Raw genomic sequence first — 9,419 nt, 5'->3', positions numbered from 1 at the left:
TGAGGATGACCTTGAACTCCCAACCCTCCTGCCCTCCCCAACACATCTCCTAAATGCTGGGATTCAAGGCCTGTGATTCCACTACCAGACTTTTTTATTTGTTTGTTTATTACATACGTGACAGTGTTGGCACATGCAAACTACAGCACATGGGTGGAGGTAAGAAGACAACTTGTGAAGTCTCTTTTCTACGCTTTTAAAGCAGGATATTACATGGCCCAGGCTCGCCTGGATTTTGTTATGTAATTCATGCTCGACTCAAAAATTTTCCTGCCTCAGCTTCCCAAATGCTGCAGTCGTAGGCCTCTACCACTACACTCGGCTCTTGGTCGGCTCTACGTGCTGGAACCTTCAGCCTTTTCTGGTGGTTATGAAGTGTATGGGATGAGAGATCTAGCTCATTTGGTTGAAACCCAACTGATCTCCAACACAGCATTAGATGGGTGTGGTGGTGCTTGTCTGTAATCTCTGAACTAGGGAGGTAGAGACAGGAGGATCAGACATTCTTGGTCACCCCAACTCCCACACAGCATCTATAACTCACTTCTTGGCATGACTTTGGGAAGCCACATCTCACGCAAGCATCTGTGTCTATCACATCCACTGTAAACAAAATGCCTGGGCAGAAACAAAGTTAGGGAAGGAAGCCTGATTGATTTTGATGTGTGGTTCCAGAGATGCCAGTCCATCCTGGCAGGGGAGGCATGACAGGGTCCATGATGGCTGGAGAGTGTGGCAGGGACTTCTTACACCACAGCGGTCGAGGGAGCCGGGAGCAGTTGGACCCAGGGATCATTTTATAACCATTAAAGGACAGCTCCTAGTGGCCACCTTCCTGCAGCCAGGCTCTACCTCCTAAAGTCTCCAAAACAATGGCAGGAGCTGGGAGCAAGCAGGCAAGATATGACACTGTGGGGGACATTTCAGATTCAAACCACAACAGAAGTCTAGCCACTGGACCCCCTCAAAATAATAGAATAAAATAAAGCAGTCACCTGGAATTAATAAACAGTGCATCTGCCTCTGACAAGGTGATGAGATGAAATATAAATCTCAGATAGTGTAGACACAGCTTTAGGCCCAAAGCGAAACATGAATGCGATGTTCTTATCTCTATCAGAAACCTTATTAATACTGAGCTCTGGCCAGTCCTCCATGCCCTTTACTGCAATTGAGAACCCTTGGTCAACAGTGGCCTGCTGGGGATGTCTGGTGGTCTCTCAAGAGACCTCTTCTAGCCTGAGGGGAAGGTAGGCTGTCATCGTCGTAATCAAACAGCATATCCCCAAGCATGACTGGTGCTGAAGCAGGTGAGAGCCAGGCATGCGATCAGACCGCCCAGGTTAACATGTGCTTTCTGACTGAGGAGCGGTAAAGGGGAACTTGTGGTTGGAAGCTATGTGTGAGTGAACTTGACAACTTTGGTACGCTCTAGGTAAGAAGAAAAGACGAGGAGGAGGAGGAGAAAAAAGGAAGAAAAGCCTGTGGCTGGAGAGGCTTTTTCATGTTCCATCCTGGTGACATGAGGAAGCAGGATCTGCGAGGACCCCTGAGCACGCAGAAGGCTTAGATCCTGGCCCAGCCACGGACCAGGTAGCCGAAACGCTACAATAGCAGCAATTTTTATGTTTTTACCAAATAATCAGAATCAAGTCAGTCATCACACTGTTTGGCAAAAATTATATTGCTCTTCCCCACCTATCATTACCGGTTTCAGGGGAAGCTGTGTCGCCATCTGAATGAGGCCAAAGGCCTTCATACACCAGGGTTGCCAGAGAACCCTGAGGACAGGGCTCTAGCAACAGGTAGAGTCAGACTTCAGTTTTTCTCTCTCCCTCTCCCCCTCTTCCTTTCCTCCTCCCTCCTGTAGCCCAGGCTGACCTCAGACTTCTCTATATTTGTGGCTGGCCTTGAACTTCTGATCTTCCTGTGTCTATTTCCCAAGGACTAGCATTACAGATACATGTCACCATACCTGGTTTACGCTGTACTAGGGGTGAAATCCAGAGCCTCCAGTAAGCTAGCCTGACAGTCTATTACCTGAACTATATTATCCCCCCAGCCCTGCCCCTAGATTCAGCTTTCTTGCTCTTAAGTCAATGAAGACCTGTCTGTCTCACTTTCCCCTCACGTAACCCCACCCATTTCTCCTTCAGGCTATTAAGCACACCCCCCTGGCTGGCCAAGAATTGTGTGTGTGTGTGTGTGTGTGTGTGTGTGTGTGTGCGCGCGCGCGCGCATGTGCACAGATGTGCTCACACACAGGTGCTCCTATTTGAACCCAGAATTCCTTGTATATTAGGAAATTCTTGACTACTGAGCGATGTCCCCAGCCCAGTCTTTATTTTTTGCTTTGAGATAGGGTGACTAACTTGTCCAAGCTGGCCTTGAACTCACTCAGTAACCCAAGCAGACCTTGAATTTGAAATGTTCCACCCTCAACTCCTATAAAGCTTGGAATGCCACACCTTGGCTCTTTTGATTTTTTTTTGTTTTGTTTTTGAGAGTAGTATGTAGCCCAGGCTGACTTTGAACTCATTCTGTAGCAGAGGCTGGCCTTCAATCCTTTGGTCCTCGAGCCTCTGAGCTTCTACCTCCCAATGATGGGTTCACAGTTGTGCACCACCAGCCACTCTGCCTGGTTCTTAGCTGACTTTTTTTTCTTGGAGGTTTAACTCATTGTAAAGGATCACATGCTAAACTGTCCAGTCCCTGTAGTCTGCTCGTAGGAAGTGAGCAGGTAGATTCCCTGTATGCTCAGAGATGGAGCTGGGACTGGGATTTGGGGTCACAGACTGCATTTATTCCTCTTCCTAGAGTTCAGCCAGATTGGAGTACAGAAGGTGAGGCAGAAGCCCTGATTCCACACACTCCATCTTATAAGCACAGATGGCTGTTTTCAACGCAAAACACACGGAGGGGGTGCACCAATCCGGCTCAAGGGGTAGTGGGGCGCCGGAATCGTTTCAGCTGCCCAGCAGCTCCAGGAAGACAGAGATGCTAGGCATGTTCGTGTGTACAAGGCAAGGCCCCCTTGGCTGCAGTGGGTGGCCGCAGATGGGACCTTCACCTTGACCTGCAGCTGCTACAGGCTGGGAAGAAAGGGCTAGATGCACACTTGGTGGGAGATAGCGGCAGGAAGGGCACAGCTGTGTGCTCACGGAGCGAGAGAAAAGCTGTGGTTCTTCTCAGAAGATGACGAGATAAAAGCCCTCTGAGGCAACAGGTGAAGAACATTCCCCAGGAGAGAATGTTCTGTCAGCCTCTGTCACTGATGGAGCAAGGAAGAGGAAGTTGGGTTTTTATTTATTTATTTATTTATTTTGTTTGTTTGTTTGTTTGCTTGCTTGCTTATTGCAACAAGCGCTCACTCTGTAGTCAGGTTAGTCTGGAACTGACCACGTTCATAATGATGTCACATTTTTGATAATCTTCCTGCTGTAACCTTGCCAGTTGACATTTTAGGCATAAGCTTCCTGATTTGTTTGATTTTTTTATCTTTCCTTTTTTTCTCCTTCCTTCCTTTCTTATTTTCCTTTTCTTTTTCTTTATTTTCATTATTAATTTGTAGAGTGAACAGAGCTCACTTTGAAGTACTGGCCTGGAACCGGTCTTGAGGCAATCCTCCTGCCTCTGCCTCCTGAGTACCAAGAGTGCTCTGCCATGCCCGGCTTCTGACCTGAGCTGATGGCCTCATGTATGCCAGGCAAACACTATACCATGGGGGAGCATTAGAAAAAAAGAAAAAGAAAAAAAAAAGCCGGGCGGTAGTGGTGCACACCTTTATTCCCAGCACTCAAAAGGGAGAGGCAGGTGGATCACTGTGAGTTCAAGGCCAGCCTGGTCTACAGAGTGAGTTCTAGGACAACCAGGGCTACACAGGGGAACCCTGTCTCGAAAACAGACAAAAACAACAGCAGCAAAAATCTTTAAGCATGGTGACGGGTGCCTGGAGTTTTGTCTGCTTCAGAGTCTGAGGTGGAATCATCATTTGAGCCCAGGAGTTGAAGGCTCAACGTAGTGAGACCCTGCTTCAGACAGTTTGTGTGTGTGTGTGTGTGTGTGTGTGTGTGTGTGTGTGTGTTTGTGATACTGAAGATTTCAACCTGGGCCAGGCAAATACTCTACCACAGAGTCAGCTATGTTCCCAGTTATCTCATTTTTAAGTTTATTTTACTTTAAATTCCGTATACACGTGTGTCTGTGTGGGGGATGTGCACTTGTGCCTTCAGGTGCCCTAAGCGTCCAGGAGGAGGAGCTGGATCCCACGGAGCTGGAGTCCCAGGCAGCTGCTGAGAACTGAACCAGATCCTCTGCAAGCACACAAAGTGCTCCTTTTTCAGTTTTCTGAGACAAGGTTTCTCTGTTTAACAGTCCTGGCTGTCCTGGAACTCGCTCTGCAGACCAGGTTAGCCTCGAACTCACAGAGATCCACCCGCCTCTGCTCCCAAGTGCTGAGATTAAAGACTTGCATCATGCACACTTGGTTACAGGAAGTACTCTTTCTTTTTGGACTTTCGAGACAGGGTTTCTCTGTAGTTTTTGGTGCCTGTCCTGGAACTTGCTCTTGTAGACCAGGCTGGCCTCAAACACACAGAAATCCACCTGCCTCTGCCTCCCGAGTGCTGGGATTAAAGGCCTGTGCTACCACCGCCCGACCAGGAAGTACTCTTAACTGCTAAGTCATCTCCCTGGTCCCTGGAGGACAACTTTCCAGAGCAAGTTCTAGCTTTCCACCCTCAGTCCTCGGGATTAAACTCAGATTGACAAGTTGCTCATAAGGCAGGTCTTTTTACCTGCTGAGCAATCTCATCAGTACAAAACAGCTCTTTAGAGAAGGGTGACATACCTCAGTAGTCAAAGGGACTGGACTGGACCCCAGAGAAGTTGGCCAGATGGCTCAGTGGGTCAAGGTTCTTCTGCTAAGCCTGATGACCTGAGTCATGCCTAGGATCCACATGGCCGGAGAAGGCCAACTCCTGCAGATTGTCATCTGATCTCCACAGGCGTGCCTCAGCACTCACAACTTCCTCACACACGAAATAAATGACTAAAAACAGAATAATTAAAAAAAAAAAAAACCAACAGTAAGCCGGGCATGTGGCACACGTCTCTAAGCTCAGCACTCTAGAGGCAGACGCAGGTGGATCTCTTTGAGTTCGAGGCCAGCTTGATCTACAGAGTGAGTTCCAGGACAGCTAGGACTGTAATGTAGAGAAACCCTATCTTAAAAACAAATAAGCAAACAAAGAAAGGAAAAAAGAAAGAAAGAGAGAAAGAAAGAAAGAAAGAAAGAAAGAAAGAAGAAAATAAAAAAGCAACAATAATCATAACAAAACCTCTTGCACCCATTAGGCATAGCCCTATACACTTTTTGTGGCTGTGTCATGGTCACGCGGTCACACACTATGTGGGGAGTTTGCGACTGGCTTCTTTCACTTTACATAATGTTTCAGCCATCACCTGTGATATAGCAGGTGTTTGTACATTTTTATTGCTGAAGAATAATAATAATATGTCAGTGTTTAATTTATCAATTTGGACGTTTGAGTTTTTCTACTGTGTGGCTGGACTGAATAGTGCTGCTTTATAAACATCTGTGTGTAAGCTTTTGTGTGGATGGGTAGAGCGTTTCAGTTAATTATTAACAAGCATTTATTAACTGCCTGCTGTGCACATAGCATGGGGTAAACGGGAAGTGGAAGGAAGAAATGTAGAAAGGCAGAGACCCAAAGGATCTATAAGTGTAAAATCACTGGGGGCTGGAGAGTTTGCTCAGTAGTTAAGAGCACCAATTGCTCTTCCAGAGGACCCAGGTTCAATTCCCAGTATCCACATGGCAGCTCACAACTGTCTGTAACTCCAGTTCCAGGGAACCTGACACCGCTACACAGACATATGTACAGGCAAGACACCAATGCATACAAAATAAAAAAAAATTATTTTTAAAAATGTGCCGGACGGTGATGGCCTTTAATCCCAGCAGTCGGCAAGAAAAGGCAGGTGGACCTCTGTGAGTTCGAGGCTAGCCTGGTTTACAAGAGCTAGTTCCAAGACAACTAAGAAACCCTGTCTGATGAACAGAACAGAACAGAACAAAACAACAAAATGTAGTCTCTGTCCTGTGACTAGTTGGGGAGATCAGACTGTGTTTTTGTTTTTTTTATCTTTCAAGACAGGGTTTCTCTGTAGCTTTGGAGCCTGTCCTGGAACTAGCTCTTATAGACCAGACTGGTCTTGAACTCACAGAGATCTACCTGTCTTTGCCTCCCAAATTCTAGGATTAAAGGCATGCACCACCACTGCCCGGCCCAGACTGTGTTTTTAAGAAATATTTAAATTAATAACAATCATTCACTTTTGAGTACTTAATTCTGAAAACCAGGTCACAGTGGATCAGCCCTCCTGTGCTAAGGAAATTGAAGGAGGTCACACAGCTAACGAGGAAGTGAGCCAGGATTTATATCAGTTATCCCAAAGGCTCAAATTGACCTGAGACATATAGCTCAAATTGGCCTGGAACTTGCATATAGTTGGGGCTGACATTAAAATTAACTAATTAAGCTAGTTATAAGTTAATTAAACAAGAAATAACAAAAAGGCATATGCCACCTATAAAACAAGAAAGAAATGGAAAAAAAGGCTTGCAGAAAAATCAAAAGACATCCACACACACACACACACACACAGTGTAATTTTTTTACTTTTTTTTTTTTTGAAACAGGGTCTCACTATGTAGCCCTGGGTGTTTCGGAACTCACTGTGTAGACGGGGTTGGCCTCAAACTCATAGAGTTTGCATCTGCTGCGTGGGGTTTAAAGGTTTGTGCCACCACACTCATCTTAGATAGAATCTGATATAAATAGTGTCTTTAATCTGGAGGTGGCTCAGCAGGTCCTTCAAAAGCCTGATAACCTGAGTCTGCACCCCAGATCCCACACTAGGATGAGAGAATGGATTCCCAAACGTTGTCCTCTGACACTGACACTTAAGTTGTGGCCTCTTGCACGTGCGTGCATGCGTGCACACACACACACACACACACATACACACAAATAATAATAAAAACAAGTATTTTACAGAGATACACAGAGAAACCCTGTCTCAAGAAACCCAAATAAATAATTTAAAATTTTATCATATCGTGTCTATATTGAATATGTACAGATTTCTTTTTCTTTACTCCTTAACAACACACTATAGTGAGTCCTTACTTAACACTGCATGCATGTGTGAGCTATTAAACTAATCTGGAGATGACTGAATGTTTGGGAAGGTGAGGCATTATTGGGCCTAGGGTACCAGCAACTCAGAAAGTTAAGACAGACCAGTATAGCAAACTCCACTTTGTTTTGTTTTGTTTTGTTTGGAGGCAGGGTTTCTCGGCAGCCCTGGCTGTCCTGGAACCAGGCTGACTTCGAACTCAGAGACCTGCCTGCCTCTCGAGTGCTGGGATTAAAGGCATGAGCCACCACTGCCTGGCCCACAAGACCCAGATTTAAAGAAATAAAGAAATTGCTGGTTGTTGTGGTTAATGTCTTTAATCCCAGCTCTTGGGAGGCAGAGGCAGGTGGGTCTCTGAGTTTGAGACCAACCTGGTCTACAGAACAACAGCCAGGGCTACGCAAAGAAATTCTGTCTCAAAAAGCCAAAGAAGGGCTGGAGAGATGGCTCAGCGGTTAAGAGCACTGACTGCTCTTCCAGAGGACCCGGGTTCAATTCCCAGCACCCACATGGCAGCTCACAACTGTCTGAAAATCCAGTTCCAGGACATCTGACACCTTCACACTAATGTACATAAAGTAAAGTTAAATAAACCATGAAAAATATTTTTTAAAAAAGCCAAAGAAATAAGTAAACAGAAAGATAAATTTGGAGGTGGTTATGCAAGCAGTGTATTATTTTCTATCAGTGACCGGCATCTATGGATTTCAGTATCTGCAGGGGTCCTGGAACCACTTAAACCTAATATGTGGGTGAAGAAGAATGGTCTGCAGGGTGAAGGTGGGGCAAGGATAGGACCAGAAAGGCAAGTGGAGTTTATGGCAGAGGTGGGAGGCTCACATTAGGGGACAGATGTTGGCCTAGCTGGTAGACAGCGTACTGCTGTGAATAAAAAGTCGAGGGATGCTCCATGGCCTTAGAGCAATTGCTGGAACTGTCACCTCACTGTAAGGGAGGTACCAGAGGAGACGTTTTCTCTTCCAAAGAGTCTGGAAACCTTTGTTTGTTTTAATTATTTTCACGGATGCGTATGTGTGTGTGGAAGCTCTCATCCTCAGGAAGAACAATGAGCAATCTTGAGCCTTCTCCTCAGCCCCAGATGGGGCCAGGTATCTCCAAGGTTATGAAAAAAGTGGAATTTGGAATAGGAAACAGAAAAAATATCCCTTAACATCTACAAACGAAGTTTTCCCCTGGAGTTAACAAACGAGGCTGCATCTGCAGAGCCAAACCAAATGAATGGATGAATCTTGGTGTTTCCACTGTCTATCTGTGTGACCCTGGGCAAGTCATTTAACTTTTTGGAGCCCTCGTCCCTCCTGTAGATGGTTAGGTTGTAAATGTTACACCCTGGCCCAGTGCCTGATTCAGGGACGCTCAGTACATAAGCCTTCTTGCCACTCCAAAGAGAACTTTAGGAAGAACTGATTAAACATTTTTTTTGTTTTTTTTTTTTTGTTTTGTTTTGGTTTTACAAGACAGGGTTTCTCTGTAGCTTTGGAGCCTGTCCTGGAACTAGCTCTATAGACCAAGCTGGCCTTGAACTCACAGAGATTCTCCTGCCTCTGCCACTGCTGGGGTTAAAGCCGTGCACCACTGCTGCCCAGCAACATTTTTTTAAAAATATTTTAATTAATTAATTTGTATGTGTGTGGCTGCTGCATATGCCTCCATGATATGTGTAGGTCAAGGGACAACCATGGGAGTTGGTGTTCCCCTCTCAGCCTCTTGGTCTCCTAGGTAGAACTCAGGTTTGGTTGTGAGTGCCTTTACTGGCTGAGTCATCCCATTTTAAATGTTGTTGGTGTGGCGGTGATATCGTGTGTGTGTGTGTATGTGTGTGTGTGTGTGCACGCGCACATGTATGAAACAGTGGGAGAATGTGTGAGTGTAGGTGCATATGTGCCTGGTGCACATGTTGTTAGAGTAAAAAAAAATTCTGGCCAAGAGAATAGAGGGGCTGGAAAGATGGCTCAGTTGTTAAGAGCACATATTACTCTTCCAGAAGATCCAGATTTGATTCCCAGCACCCACACGGTGGCTCACAACCATCCATAACTGTAGTGCCAGGATTCCAATGCCACCTCTGACCTTCGAAGGCACTAAGCACAGTATATGTGGTATACATACATGCATTCAGGCAAAACACTCACATGTAATATAAAATAAATAAATCTGATAATATATGGGAGAAG

This window comes from Myodes glareolus, chromosome 25 (genome assembly GCF_982192425.1).
Source record: "Myodes glareolus chromosome 25, mMyoGla1.1, whole genome shotgun sequence".
Lineage (NCBI taxonomy): Eukaryota > Metazoa > Chordata > Mammalia > Rodentia > Cricetidae > Myodes > Myodes glareolus.
Note: the sequence above shows the minus strand (reverse complement) of the source record.